This window comes from Acanthochromis polyacanthus, chromosome 12 (assembly GCF_021347895.1).
Source record: "Acanthochromis polyacanthus isolate Apoly-LR-REF ecotype Palm Island chromosome 12, KAUST_Apoly_ChrSc, whole genome shotgun sequence".
NCBI classification, from domain to species: Eukaryota; Metazoa; Chordata; class Actinopteri; family Pomacentridae; genus Acanthochromis; species Acanthochromis polyacanthus.
Window position 1 is genome coordinate 8,861,239 of NC_067124.1, and position 16,211 is coordinate 8,877,449.

The 16,211-nt window shown below is 39.8% G+C and overlaps 1 protein-coding gene across 7 annotated transcripts in view; it reads right to left on the reverse strand.

Annotated features, from left to right (window-relative positions):
• grik2 (glutamate receptor, ionotropic, kainate 2) overlaps positions 1 to 16,211 on the reverse strand; it is a 578,538-nt gene that overhangs the window by 410,488 nt on the left and 151,839 nt on the right. The gene's annotated exons all lie outside the window — the stretch shown is intronic.

Consider the following 16,211-nt stretch of genomic DNA (forward strand, 5'->3'; position numbering starts at 1 on the left):
TGAGTTGTTTTGATTCAACCAGGTCTCAGTAAAACACAGGAGACTGCATTCACGGTATGTTTTGTCCGTCTTCACCAATGTCTCCAGCTCCTCACTTTTGTTTGGCAAAGAGTTCACGTTTCCCATTATGACTGATGGAAGAAAGGGCTTGTATCTCCATTTCCTAGCCTTCACCTTTGCACCAGCACGGCAACCACGAAAACACCTCAAGATGTCCACTGGAATTGGATGTTGCAGTCCAGATTTGTTCTGTCTCAATGAAAAAAGCTCCTCTCTTGAATAGATTCTTCTCCCAGCAGAAACCTCCATCAGCAGTCAATAAAACACAACAAAATGTTTAAAAAATATAGCAAAAACACAGCAAAAAACTGAAAACAGTTAAGAGACACCAAACTTTGCAGCCACTTTCACAGGTGCAGGTTCCGGAATAATGCTGAGGTTAATTGGTTACTCTAAATTGCACGTAGGTGTGAATGTGAGAGTCATTGTTTGTGTGTATATGTAGCCCTGCGACAGACTGGCAACCTGTCCAGGGTGTCCCTTGCCTTCGCCCGAGTCAGCTGAGATGGGCTCCAATGCCCCCCGTGACCCTAGTGAGGATAAAGCGGTGTATAGAGAATGGATGGATGGATGGATGATTAATCACAGGGTTGCTGTGGATTATTTTGATTAATCACAATTAAATACCATTCATTTTTAATCTATATTAATCATGTTTCATTTTGCGTGCCCAAACAGATTCAAGAAATAAAGGAATATATACGCACTTAACATGTTTATTAAACACCTGTGCTTTAATGAAAAGAAAACTCCTTTTTGTAGAGTGTTCATATTACTGTAAGTTGGTGGAATGCTCCATCTTTGGGGGATTTTTTTGGATTCAGTAAGAGCGTCAATGTGCTTTTTAGTGCAGGGGTATTCAACTAAAATTCAAAGAGGTCCAGGCAGACCTTTGTAATAAAGCAAAGGTCCAGAAAATCTTAATGTCTACCTTGAATTAGTGTTATTTATGGTAACCTGGCAGTTTTATTAGTGTCTGCATGTAACAAATAACTAACCATCCAATAAAATAAATTCAGTATGGTTCAAAAACATTTTGACAACATTTATTAATAAATAACTTTTGATATAAATGTATCTCTGAAACTAAAGTGAAAAATAATGACTGAACAATCTAAACCAACTTCTATACTTTCTTTTAACATTATCTAAATTATCTAAATCTCCAAAAATTTAAACAGTGGAACATTTTTTAATCTTTTCCTGTCTTATATCACTCCCCTCATATCCCTGCTACTTAATGGGAGAACTGAGCTGCTAGTATTCTAAATCATGGTCTGAATAGTGTTAGAGTCATTCTCAAACATATTTGGAGCTCATTGGTGAGTCTGGAACCAGATTTAGTTTGGATTATATTCAAAGTTGAGAAGCTGGTTTATAGCTGTATGTTGAGTCAAACACAGTCAGCATGTGCAGGGCGACTTTCCTCTCGGTGTGCATTTGTTTATTAGTCCACCAAGGACCGGAGGAGTTATGTGACAATCAGAGTACGTTTGTCTGTGAATCTGTCTGTCTGTCTGTCTGCAGCATTATTCTAAAACAGACGGATTGGGATGAAGTTTTAAGGGACGGTCAGAAATGACACAACAACCACCTCATTAGATTTTGGCAGTGATGCAGCTTATAGTTTGGATCCACGGATTTGTTAAGGATTTTCCATTGTGGGATATAACAGCTGGCATGGCGTCATTGTAACCATGACAACAAGTGAACGCCATGTTGCTGGGAAAGCCTACTCTCCTTTAACCTAGGCAGGTTACGGTGTGTGTGACAGAGAGAGAGGGAGTATGTGTGTGTGTATGTGTGTGTGTTTGTGAATGAGAGAAAGAGAGTGTGTATGTGTGAGTTAGGGTGATGTAAGGAGGAGCGGTGTGTGTTGTTGCAGAGACGAGTTTGAAAGCGCAGGTATAGTGAGCTGCACCATGTTGACATAGCCAGTCATAGAGGTCCAGTGTGAGAAGTCAGTGTATTCTGAATGAACTATAAACGTGGACAGTTGCTGCCGGTTCAAAAAAGTGTCTCATTCTCTACCTGCAAAGTTTGTCCGGATTTGTATTGGCTTTTACCATGAACGAGCCGTGCTAAGCTAAGCGGGCTAGCGCTACCCGACCCACGACCCGACCGTGGTTCGGCGGCCGGCAGAATGGGGTTGGTAACAACTGTGTCAGTCACCTGCATCAATTCACTCCACCTGTTATATATTTCGGTCACTCAGTTCAGCATCTGTGCTACATAACCTATGCATACACAACATATGCCTTTGCTCACGCAAGGTAATTTAGTATTTATTTAGTTTGTGAGTCAAACTATATTAAATGGCCAGATTCTGTGTTGCCGTGATTTCCGAATTCACAAACTGAGGAATAAACAGTCTTGGCGGAGCAGTACACTCTCTGAGTGCTTTTCTTGTTTATCTTTTCGTCTGTCCTCCTCTCTTCTGTCCCTCACCTGTTTTCTGAACTCAGTTGCGATGTTTAGCTGGAATGCAGAGACTTCATTGGCTGAGTCGCGTCAGGTGGAATGGCTGAACTCATACCTAATTGATCTGTGTGTTTCCTGAGCTGATAAACTAAACCGTAAACACTGGAAAAGCTGCACCGGTAAAATAGAAGCGACCCATCAAATTTAAAATACCCGAAATGTGTTTTCATTCTGCTCTGCAGATGTGTTTATTACGTAAAAAAAATTATATAATCAATTCTGGCGTCGGATTAATCCCCATTAATGCACTAATTTTGACAGGCCAAATGTTGGAAGAATTGAGAAAATGTGGCAGGATAAAGTGCCAAACAAGGATGGCCACAGCCTTGAGAAAACTGTCAAGAAAAGTTGATTCAACAACTTGGGTGAGCTTAAAGGGGAACTTCGGTTTTTTTCAACCTGGGGTCTGTTTTCATATGTCTTCTCATACATGTGAGTGATGGAGAAATGAATTTTTGACATAGCTCCAGTATTTAGCCAGGCAGGCAGCTTCGCAGCTCAGCTAGCAGCTCAGCTAGCGAAAAGTATGGGGCAACTTGCCCCCCCCGCATCAAAGTCCGTCCTAACGTGCTTTTTTCCCCACACTGACCGGCTAGCAGTGTTGGGCAAGCTACTTGGAAACTGTAATGAGCTAAGCTACCAGCTACTCTGTGTTAAATCAAGCTTCACTACACTGAAGCTACGACCCACAGAAATGTAGCAAGCTAAGCTACAGCAATATGGCCAAAGTAGCTTAATACATTCAAGTTACTTTTTTTTCTTACCAAAAAATTCCAGGGACTAATGAAGTCAGTCAAACGGAGACAAGAAAATGCTGACTTGTTTATTATTAAACCATCATTTTTGTTCTCAGTGCTCCAAACTTAGTAAGCTGATACACTGAGGAATATGTGGAGCTATATTTAAAATGAATCAACCTTTTTACATTAGAAATCATTGTTTTGATTTTCTTTTTAGTTTGCATTGCAGACATAATGTATCTGATAATTAAGTTGCAGTAGCTTATATTAACACACCACTTACATTGGAGGGTATAATAGGTTACATTTGATATAATTTCCATATAAAGTAAGCAATATTATAGTAAGACAATTTTATACATAATTTGGGTATTCACATTGGGCATTAAATCAAGTTTTATTTCTTAAGTCTAATATCTATGTAAAATCATTCAATGCTTTCCCAAAGTGCTGTATCCACTACTACTTAACTCAGTTTTGGTCTTGAGTGTAAGATTAAGATATTTAATCATTTATGCCATCACTTTTGTTACCCTTGCTGTTATTTTTTTCAGCCATTTGCTCATTAGTGTCAACAGTAATACTGAAGAAGACAGATTTTGGTTTTACTGTTACGTCGTTTTCTCCCATACCTCTTCCCTCCTATATGTATCAGTTTAATTATTTAATCCCCCAATTTATACATATTCACACACTGCCACCACAGCCTTACGCTTAATTTAATTAATTTACTGCCACGCAAATTTTAGATGTTGAAAACTAGCTCGTTTGTGTGTGCATCTTATACTGCGGTTGACATGTGGTGGTTAGCTAACTGCTGCTGGTTGTGCATATTCGGTAGTCACCTGTATATGGGTTCTCAGATTTGTATTTGACGTCTTTGAAGTTGACAGAAACTTCACCTTGGGCTGGCACAGTAGGTATCTGAAAACAACTTTTCTCCGTTTTTTCACAAAAACTCATATAACTATTTAGGTAGGGCCACGGTGACTCTGACTCCTTCGGTCCTTCTCTGCCATCTCTCAGTGAACAGTGAACTGAAGCGAGCGTCTGTGTGTGTGGATCCAGTGGAAGGGATTGTTGAATGACGACATCAACAGATCCTCCGCTTCTATTGGTCGACACAGACATGTCGGCGTTTGGAGAGGATGTCACTGTCTGATCCTTAAAAGTGTGAGATGAGACTGCAGCAGAGCAGAAAGCTCCGCTTCAAGCAGTTCAACATTCATCATTTTAAAATGTAGCTTTTTGCGTTCGCTACCGCGCTACATGACCAAAAGATTAGCTAAGCTGTTGAAACGTTTTTTGATTTTGTAAACAACGACGCTACCACGTCGTTACAGAAAAATGTAGTTAAACTACTAACGACGCTATTTGTAGTGACGTTACTGCCCAACACTGCCGGCTAGTCTCAACGAGTGTCCCACAACATACTAGAGACGAGAAGTGAACGAAAACCTCCACATTACTTGGCGATCGCCATTTGTTGTGGTCTGTATCCAAATCTCAGGACGCAAGAAAGCAAATCTCGTTCTGAAATCGCGCGATAGCTCGCGCCAAAACCGGTGTTTTGGCTCAAGCTATCGCATTTCTCCATCACTTACATGTATGAAAAGACATATGAAAACAGACCCCAGGTTGAAAAAAACCGAAGTTCCCCTTTAATAAGGAGTGGACTGAGGCTGGTGTCAGTGTATCAACAGCCACCAAGCACAGACATCTTCAGGAAGGGGCTACATCTCTTGCATTGCTATTATCAAAACCTAGCCTGGGTGAAGGACAAAAAGAACTGCACTGTTGCTCAGTAGTCTAAAGTATTTTGTTCAGAGAGAAAAAGAGGACTTTAGAGTCTCGAGGAAGAAGGAAGAGGCACATAATCCAAGGTGTCTGAAGTCCACTTTGAAGTTTCTGCATTCTGTGACGATTTAGTATGCCAAATCACTTGTTGGCATTGGTCCACTGGGTTTTTCTGAGTCCAAAATCAGCACAGCCATCTACTAGGAGATTTTAGAGCACTTCATACTTCTGTCTGCTGACAAGCATTAACGATGTTCTGATTTTCTCTTCCAGCAGGACTTAACACCTGCTCACAGTATCAAAAGTACTACCAAATGGACCAAAGATGGATCATGATTTTCCTGTGCTTAATTGGCCAGCCATTTCACTTGGCTTGAAGCCCATGGAGAATCTATGAGCTATTGCCAAAAGGAAGATGAAAAACACTCAAGCTTCAGTTACACCTAAGAAATGTCATGGGCTGACCACCTCCATGACACACTGCATTTATGCATTAATGTGTGGCAAAGCAGCCCCAACCAAGTATTGACTGTATGAATAAACATACTTTTAAGAAGCTTGACTTTTTTCATGTCGTCAATCTTTTTTTAAATAGTAGTCTAATAATGTGAAATACTGGATTTCTGAATTTCATGAGCAATAAGAGATAAATGCAACATTATAACAAAAAGAACTTTTTCACAATATCCTAACTGAGTTGCACTAGTAAATGCTTTAGATTTAAAAAAAAAAAGAAATTAACTGTCCATATAGACCTGTTCGAAAACAATAACAATTGGACTACGGTTATGTAATTTAAACATTTGCTATGGTGCTGAGAAGGGTAACTGTTTTGGTTTCCTTTTATTTATGACATTTGTACATGTATCTTTCTTTTTCAGCTTTTTCGCCTCACTTATTTATCAGTGTTTAAAAAATTCTTATTCACATTGAATATTGTAATACTTTCAAGTAAATTTAAGAAACAGGTGTTGAAATTCCATGTGAGAAAATGAATTAGTTGTTAAAAACAGTGCAAAACATACATATTTTGCTGTGTGACTAATTTGAAAACAAAAACTTCTCACTATTAAAGGGGCAAACTATTTATTTATCATACACTGACTAGAGCAGATGTTATTTTATTTACAAGCCCAGTATTGGTTTATACATCCACAAACAGACACATTGGTCGAAACTAGCACAGCAGTCTCCTCTGTCTCTGCCTACAGCCCACCGTCCCCAGCTGTTTGGCCTGTGGCATTATTTGTTTACGTCCTGCTTCCAGATGAGTGCACCACACTGTGGGACACCAGTCTGCAGTCTACTGGAGCTGCAGCAGCCAGTCGCTGGTTTTCATTAAATCAAACACTCTGTTGCACACTGATGATGATATCTCCAGAGTGTTGACCTGTGAGACAATGGCGGTGTTCTATTTAACCATCACATGACAACATCACTTCTCACCTGTGGTTCACAGCATCTCAGCTGGCCGCAGAAACACTACTGTGTACAATGCAAACAGGCCATATTATACAGGTGTGCTGTTGAATCATACAACTCCCTGGAGCCATGGCTATGGGAGAACTAGCTGTGCACAAATATGTCTATATATGTGTAAAAACAAGAGTCCGTTACTAATGACTAAGAAAAGATGAACAGTGTGATAAAGGATATGTGTACAGTGACAAGGGGACTGAGACTGAGTTTAAATTCATCACTCTTTCATTTGAAAAGGTCAGTTCATGGTTATGCAGAGTGTAGTTTTAAAAAAAACTGTAGTCACCTAACCACTTGCTATGTTTACTTTCCTAAATTTTTTCCTCCAATTAACAGTTTTCAGCCAGCAAACTGTGACTCGCCACCCTTCTTTTGTACTGCACAAACAACTATCTTTCACATTCTCTCTTGAGTGGAGGGCCAAGCGTGGACTTGGGCCACATGAATTTGATGACTGCAGTCTTGATAAAATTGTCAGAAACATTTAATTTAAATAACTCTGGCTGACACTTGGACTTGAGCCTTTTTGGAAATCTAGAACAAAGGTCTGGCACAGGTTTGCTCTTAAATCACACAAAATCCACAAATTTGAACTGGTCACATCTGATTTATTGTATGAGACAGATGGACAGATGCACCGACAGATGGACCTATGCTGATCCATTTAGTCCCTCCCATGATTTCCACAAATTCATGAAGTTCTATGTGTAAAGGTCCTCCAAGATGATTACCACTTGGTAGGCGCTACAATGATCAGTAAAATTTGGAGAATATACAGATTATCCATAATTCATATGTATATAAACACATGATTGAGCAAAACTGTGTGTTTCTGTTTTAAATTTGACCTGAGTCCAATCTCATGTAAGCCCTTGATGTTGCGTGAGTTGTCCGAGGAGAAAAACAGCTTCTGCTGCTGGAGCAGCAATCTCTGTTTTATGGTTAGTTAGTTAGTTAGTTAGCCTGCTGCACTTTCTTAGCATAAACACATGCCAGAGCACCTCTCTAGTTCTCCTTCTCACTACTAAGATGTCTCTCCTTCCATTCTTCATGGCTAAATCCTCCTTCATACCTTTCCAAAATCTGCAGGCACAGCTGACAAGAATCTACTGGGGAAAAATTCTGCAGTGGAAGAAAAGAGGAGTGTCATCGTTGATCAGTATTGACAGTGTTTAATGTGCAGTGACTACTCTAGGATCCATATTTAACTCTGTATGAATATTTCATTCCCTCTAAGCATTTATTATGGGGCCGACTGGGAGTCTCTTGAGCGCAAAACAGATTGGTCTGCCTGTGACAAATATCCGTACAAGGAAACAGCCGCTCAAGTGTTCCTTTTCCAAGTCCTTTCCTAGTGCACTGTCACAGAGGAGGAAGAAGAAGCTCTTTTATTGGGCTGCTCAATCATCATTGGCTGTCTAGACATTAAAGTGATTCCCCCAGACAGCCGATCTGCAGCCCTGCATGGTGGGAGTGATGGCTGATGAGTCACTGAGCTGTTTGACTCTCAGGGTCAAGGTTAATTTGACCCTCACCACATTGACTGGCTTGTTAATGTTCAATTAAACGCATGGAAGACATTGGAGAAAGATTAAAGCAGGCCTACGGTCAAAGGCTTGAATAGTTACTCAAAAATGTGGAGGCAGAACATGCATGCCACTGTTCCTTCACTATAAATAATCCTTTGGTTGTAAATGTGGGCCAGTCACAACGGTCAAAGTTTCGTTGTGATCACATACATCATATATATCATATAATCAAGCTCTAAATCATTTGTCCAGAAAAGAGTCCATTTCCTGAACTGCCACTATTTCTGAACAATTAAATCTACCCTTCACATATATATGTATGCCACATTATACACTGGGTATAAAAAGTAGTGCCACAGAATTAGTTCAAATTAATTAATTTGAGAATAAATTAAAATAATTTACATAAGTATATGTAATCTTAACACCAATCAAATACAAATGAACAGAGGTGCGACATAAAAAACTGGACTAACAGCAGAAAATCTTTCTCACAGATACTTAATACTAATTAGCACTTGTGTCTGTTTAGTATTCTTCTTCATGCACTGTTTATGCTAAGTTTAAGAAATTGTTGCCGTTTATAGATCTTCATTATGGTACAGATAGCACATATGGAAAAAAGAAGACATTTAAACAGAAACTCATTTTCATTGAGTATTCGGTAATGTCAATTTATTAAAATACAAAAGCAGTTGCTGTAAGTTGAAGTTGAAGTCACACAGTTAGTGAAATGCAGACGATCTGAATGGAGTCAATGTGTGTCAAGAAATTGTAGTAAAAAGACATCTGTATCGTAAAGGTCTTGTTCCTGTTGAATCAGTACTCCCGGCTATAACTACATCATGAAGACAAAAGAACACTCGAAGGAAGTTGAAAGACCATGAAAAGCATAATTCAGAAGACAGATCAAGAAAATTTTCAAGTCACTGAATATCTGTTGTATCATAGTTAAATATATGATTATGAAATGAGAGGAATATGGTACATACAGGCTGGCCTCTAGGAATGAGCAACCATGCAGAAAAGAGACAAGTGAGGCAGACCATTATGACACCCATGATTTCTCTGAAGGAGTTACAAACTTAAGGAGCTGAGATGGAGACACTATGCATACAGCAACTGTGACCAGTCAAAGATTCATGGGAAAGTCCACACCTTCATCCATCAAGCAGCAACTAACCCAGATGAATTTCTGGCAGAGAACCATTGCCTCATCACAAATCAGCCATCCCCAGCATGAAGCACTGGGACAGCATCATGATCTTGTGAAGGTAGACAGGAAAATAAATGCAACAAAATACAGGGAAATCCTGGAGGGCAACTTCATGCAGTCTGCAAGAGAACTGTTGATTTCAGAGAAGATTTGGTTTCTAGCAAGACAATGACTCAGGGCCGGACTGGGAAAGAAATTCAGGCCGGGAGATTTCCAATCAGTCAGGCCACTTCCGCCACCGCAACGGTTGTGTCACGTGGGATAATGCACCAAATTTTTGTTTTTTTCCTTCCAAAAATATGCCTTTTACAGTTATGTTATAGCAATTGCAACACTACTAAACAGACAGTAAGTCTATTAAACACAACCATAACGACAGCTCCATACAGTCCAGTACTTTTCTCTTCTGTAATCTCTTCACTACCCTCACCAATTTTTCCAATGTTTTCCTTTTCCTATTATTTATATAACATGTGGAATTAAAAATATATATATTATTTTGTCAGAAAATCATTTAGATGTCAGCTGGTCATAGCTAATAGTATATGCAAACACCAATGTTCATTTTATAACTGAAAATTGTAAGTCAACTGCCTATCCTACCTGAAAAGGGGGTCTCAAACGTTTTCAGGCTTCCTGCAACCCACCTGACATGTGGAGCTTATTAAGGCCAGACATTTTTTATTATATTTTGGCCTTTGAAGTCTGATGATGCATTTGTGAGAAGAACCGACCGTTTGTAAACTTACTTGAGGTAAGAGTGCTCCATAATCTCCGCTCCTTCCACTCTCTGGCCTCACTCTCATATCACCGCTCTGCAGTTCGTTCTCGCCATAGATATATACAAACGCTAGATGGCTCATGAGCGCTGTCAGCCTATGGGGAGCAACGTCGCCACATGGCGGCCATCTTGGGACAGGGCTGCTCGATCACTCATAACATTAAAGTCAATGGAGCATGGATTTTAAAATCACTGTAGATTGCTCAATTTTCAACCGATTTTACAACAGCTTGGTTTGTTATAAACGTCAGAGATGTACTTGTTTTACTGCTTACATAAGAATAATTAAAACCATTGAATTCATATAATAATGAACACAGATATCAGCTTTTTTCAGCATAAATGGATGTAAATGTAATTTTAATATTTAGCATTGCACTTTTTTATTACTATCAGCTTTCTAATGCACAGATAACAACAAAGCTCAACCAAAATCAATGCACAACAAAAAGAGATGATGTCTTTCCTTTTCATGAACCTGGTGCCTACATTACCCACAATGCATTTCGGCTGCAGGCTAACTAATCCAGGCATAGATGTATACAAACAATAAGTCTAAGGTCTCAATCAAAGTCTCTTAACAAGCAAATAAATACAACCACAACCACAAAGAATGTAATTTCACCTAAAGATTAGGTTCTCAAAAAACGTTGGTCTCAGGAAAACCTAATAATTGAAAATCAGATTGTGAGTAACACCATCTTCAATGTGAGTAGCCAGGCAGAAAAGACACACAACTATGCCGCATTTTTCAGAACGAAAAGCTGCAATTTCAGAATTGAGCCTGAATCATAGCCACGTTAATAAGGTTTGTAATAAACTAAACCGTTTGTAAATCAATCAAGAATTGAGCGAGTTATGAGTGTTAAAGTGAGGAAATCATCCACCTTACCATTGACTACAGTACAGTGCGCCAGAGCAGTCCCCTGTCCTAAGATGGCCGCCAAGTGACGCCGCCGCCGACTCCGTCCCGAGACATCTAGCGTTTGTATATATCTATGGTTCTCGCTATGAAGGGGCGGGCCATAAAGCAACTAACCAATCATGGCACGTTTCTTCTAAAAAAAATGTCATTTTGACCAATCACTATCCTTCTGATTTTGAGCTCAGAGCACTTGCTTTGTGTGAGTGACAGGAGGGTGGGCGTGTACTCTGTAAGGCTTCGAGCGCTGCTGTCTCGCTGTCTCCGGCCTGTCTGCCAAAAAGCCAATCAACTTTTTTTCATTGGCCTGCCAGTCCGTGGCTGGCCTGTCCAGGCAGGCCAATAAGGAGACAGGCCACCGGGAAAAGTCCCGCCTCTCCCGATTGCCAGTCCGGGCCTGCAATGACCCAAAATAAAAAGCCAAAATATACAAAGAAATGTTTTCAACACAACAAAGTAAGTGGAGTAGAGTGGCTGAGTCAGAATCCAGACCTTCATTCAATTAATAATTTGGGACTGGACTTGAAAACAGCTGTTCACTCACAATCTCTGTGTAACCTGACAGAGCTTGAGCAGTTTTGAAAAGAAGAACTGGATAAAATTGCAGTGTCCAAGTGTGAATGTTTGAGCCATCTACGCAGGCTCAATATTGTACTTGCAGCCAAAGGTGCATCTACTATTTGAAAGGAGTAATTACTTACTCACTCACTCTACATTTTATATTTTGGAGCAGTTTACATTACTTTGTAGAAATCTGTTTTCACTTTGTCATGACAGAATATTTTTAGTAAATTGTCAAATAGAAACAAATTCAATTGTCCATAATTCAATGTTAAAAAGCAATAAGTGGGGAAATCTTCAAAGAAAGTAAATACTTTGTATGGGCACTGTATTGAAAGGAAAAGTATTATAAGTAAGTATGCCATTGAAAACCTCAATTCATTGGCCTGACCAGTTTCTTTCTTGTGTCTGCTTTTTGCACCTGTGGATAGAACTGATTGTTGATATTAAGACTGTAATCCTTTACTATTTATTGAATATTTATTGCATCCCTTTTTATTTGCTTTACCCCATATGTTCATCATTACTGTTTATTTATCTATTGCACAGCACTTTGACGACTGAATGCACTTTATGGGTTTTTGCCTGATCAGAGTTTGGCATTTTGTGGCTTAAGTGTCGTCCTTTTTCACTTGTGCTCAGGATTTTCCCCATTTTCTTAATGTCTGCATGTCTTATGTTTTATGTCTTATGGTTTATGGTTTATCTTGTACTGCCTGCTGCTGAAAAACAAATTTCCCACGGGATAATAATAATAAAGTTGAAGTTGAAGTTGAAGTAAAACATGACAAATATGTTCCTATGAAACTGTAAAATAATCAGTTCATCCCTAAGCTCTGGTCCATTTTTGTGGAGGTTTTCACTTTGAAAAACATCCCTAACTCAGTAGCAACTTGTCATTTGTGACACCAACATGTGAGAAAAATTTTGAAATACAGTAAGCTGCCTTGTCTTCCCAAGTGGCAATAAAAAGAAACTCCAGCAAACATTTGCAAATTGCTTTCAATGTACAAATACCAACCAATCAAAACTGTGTTTTGAGGACTGTCTTTACAGGGCATGCTCTGCATTATTGGATCAAAATATTGGTTAAAAGTCCATTATTAGAAAGCAAACAATACATTATTCATCTATGTATAATACACCAGACACTGATATGTTGTGGATTCCATACTTATCATACCCATACTTATCCTACCCTCTGTTCCAGTGTGCTGTAAGTGTGCTAAAATTACAAAGTCCACTAGGATGAAAATGGGGTGGAAATTAAACACAGCAACTACAGACTGATGTAATTGGCTGTTTCACTCACAAATCTGTAGTCTTCCTTTGCTTGTTTTGGGGCTTCTGTCAGTGAACCTCTAAACCAAGCCCAGCAGTAAAGCAGGAATTGCTTGCTAAGGTTATTTTCTCAGGTTTTAGAAAGTTCCTTGATAGTCATTGGAAGGTATGAATTGACTATTTGACAGAGTAGTACACTGTACCACTATAGTAAATGGAATTTCTTGTGAAAGATCAGTGAAACTGTTTTGCAACACTCTTCGGGGAATTGAAATCAGTGAAAGAAAATTGCAATTCTTTTGTATGACAAAATTCTTCCTGTGTTTCATAAATATACTTTTTCATTCTTGTTTTAGGGTTTGAAAGCAGGTGTTTTCAGCTAATAATCATGCTTGAATCATGACTCTTGTCTGTCAGGACTAATGTATAACAACTACCAACAGTATTGTTACTGTAGTCTCTGTTACTGGTTCCACCTCTCTAATTAACAAACCTTCAGCATTTAAAAGAAATCCAACCTCCAAATAATGCATAATTATTCGCACCCCTGGTTAAGATGTGTTGAAAACCTTAAAATAAATTCAATTTTAATTGCAGAAACAAACTTTCACAATGAAAATTGTTGAAAAATGTATTATCGGAGAAGATTAGATGCTGATTTGTTGGCAAAAGGGGGTTGTACAAAATATTAAAATCAGTGGTGCTAAAAATTGTGGCACGCATGATTTGATGTAAAAGAATTATTTCTTAATGTGTGATTTTTTCCCCACTGAATAAATGCACTTCAATTAAAGATTGGATTTTCCTCTTTATTTTCATTGTGGTCCTATATTATTTAGGGAAAAAATGGATTTATTAGAAGCTAAAGAACACATCTTAACCAGGGGTGCCAATAATTATGGAGGGCGCTGTATTAACCCAGCTTGTGATACATGGCCCACAATCTTTTCCATGGATCCTTTAAATTACCACTTTGGAAATGCACAACAAAAGTCATTCATATTACTTGTAGTGAACATCCTGTAAACCTTTAGTCAACTACTACAGTCCCCACTCATCCAGATAAATGCAGGTGATAGACTCTGGACTCGACAAGTCATCATTTAGTTAAGGAAAGCATTCAGAAAGAAATGGACAGTGAAAGTGTTGTATTATTTTGTCAATCCTTCACAAAAAGTTCCAAAGGCTGATAGAGAGAAATGTAATAGTGCAAAATTTAATCAATGAAGGTTATTTATTTTGAGCTGAGACTTTATTTTGAGCTGAGACTCAGTGTTGTCCTTTTCCTGATCTCGTATTTTATGTCCTTCTGTAGGTTTTACAAATTGAATCTATTTTCTTCCCTAAAGGACTTTTTTCTTTCTGTACAGTAAGTCTTTAAGTTTCTTAGAAACACATGGCTTAGTGTTTGGATATACTTTAACAGTTTTTTCAGGAATAACACTGGTTTCACAGTATGAGACCCAGCTGCTCACGACATCAGTCAGTTCATCAATGTCAGCTGAGGACTCCTTAAACATGTCCCAATTGGTAGCCTCCACGCATCCCTGCAGAGTGCAAAAGGCGTTCTCATCCCAAACTTTCACTGTGAAGTTCTGCACTTTGCCTCACTTCAGCATAGCCAGTACATTTACATGAGACCTGTAATTCCTCTTTAATTCGGGATTAAAGTTAATTCTGCCTTAAAATCTCCTTGTAAACACATTTAATTCCAAATTTAAAAGTTAATTCCGAATAAACTTAATTCCGAATAAACTACCTGGTTTATTCCGAAGTTAATTCCGATTAAACTAATTCCTGTGTACATTCTATTCATGTATACAGTTAATTCCGCTTTAGTTAATTCTGGTCATTCTGCGCATGTTTGGCTCCTCACCTGGTGAGGACGTAGTGATGTACACATTCTGCGACCTTTCTGGCGCGAGCACATTCTTTCAACTTCAACAGCAGTAGTATGCCATTGTCGAGTTGCTGTTTCAAAACGACAATAAAAAGCAAAGCGAAAAGCGTGCTTTTTAGTTGTTCCTCCATGTTGTTGGGGAAAAGAAATGCCGCGGCAAATAGAGTTTGTTTTCTTCCAGTAAACAGGGATACGTCACGTCCACTCCGTCCAATCAGAATCCTTTCCAATGCCCAAGCATTAAAGGGCCATGTAAACCTTAATTCCGAATAAATATTTCCATGTAAACTCAAAGCACAAAAATTTAATTCCGAATGAGTTATTCCGAGTTATTAATTCCAAATTAAAAAACTTCATGTAACCGTGGCAAGTGTGGTAAGGTGGATGCAGTTGTGGTCAGAGGAACCCAGAGATGGGAGGGGGATGGACTTAGATGCACTTTCAATATTGCTGTAACAGAGATGTAATATCTTATCATCTTGTGGGGCATGTGATGTACTAATGGAAGTCTGTCAGCATGTGTTTTAATGTGCAGTGGTTCTGTTACGCTGCTGGGGTTCGAACTCAAAATGCAGACACACCAGAGGCAGGATACAAAACAATGATTTTAAGTCAAACAAGAACTCAAGCAAACCAAAAACTCCATATAGGAAATAATCAAACAAAACTAAAGACGGACTCTAAACTAAACCAGAGCAGAGAACAAAAACAGGTCACGGCATGGGCGATAACTAAACACAAACGGAAAAACTCACGAACGCAAGTCCAAGCAGGCAGGGAGGCAGACAGGTTCTGTGGTTGGTGATCTGGGGGCGGCTAGCGGCAGGACGGCAACCAGCAGTGGGGATAGGCGGCTGCAGGCATGCTGCAACCGGGAGCCGAGGCGAGGACAGAGGGGGAAGTTCCGGGAACAGGGCAGGCAGCTGCCTGAACGCAGCGGGGCCGGTGGCTGCTGGATGCAGCGGGGACAGGCGGCTGTAGAGCCAAGGCAGAGGCAGAGTTCCAGAGCTGGGCCGGGCAGGACAGAGCAGGCGGGGTAATCCAGAGCGGGGGGAAGACTGGAGCAGAGTGGCTGGTGGAGCGTCAGCCAAAGCCGAGACTGAACCATCCGAGACCGAGGCAACCCAGACAATGGTCCAGCGCTGAGTGGTGGGGAGAGCCAGGCTTTAACCGCTGCTGATTGCCAATAGGAAGCGGCTGTGCTCCTCAGCAGCCGCGCGTAATCAGTCAAAGCTGCCAGCTGGCCAGGAGCACAGCACAGAGGAGGGAGGGGCCATGACAGGTTCATGTCACCCAGAATGATGTTATGATGATGATGATCCGGCGAGATGGACTGAAGTCTATGGAAGACCTGATGGATAAGCCCACAGGCATTTTTTTTGGATGGATGTAAACAAGAATCACAAATATCTGGAGAAATTCCCGAGGCAGATATGGAGGGCACAGTGAAACAGAGAGCAGTTC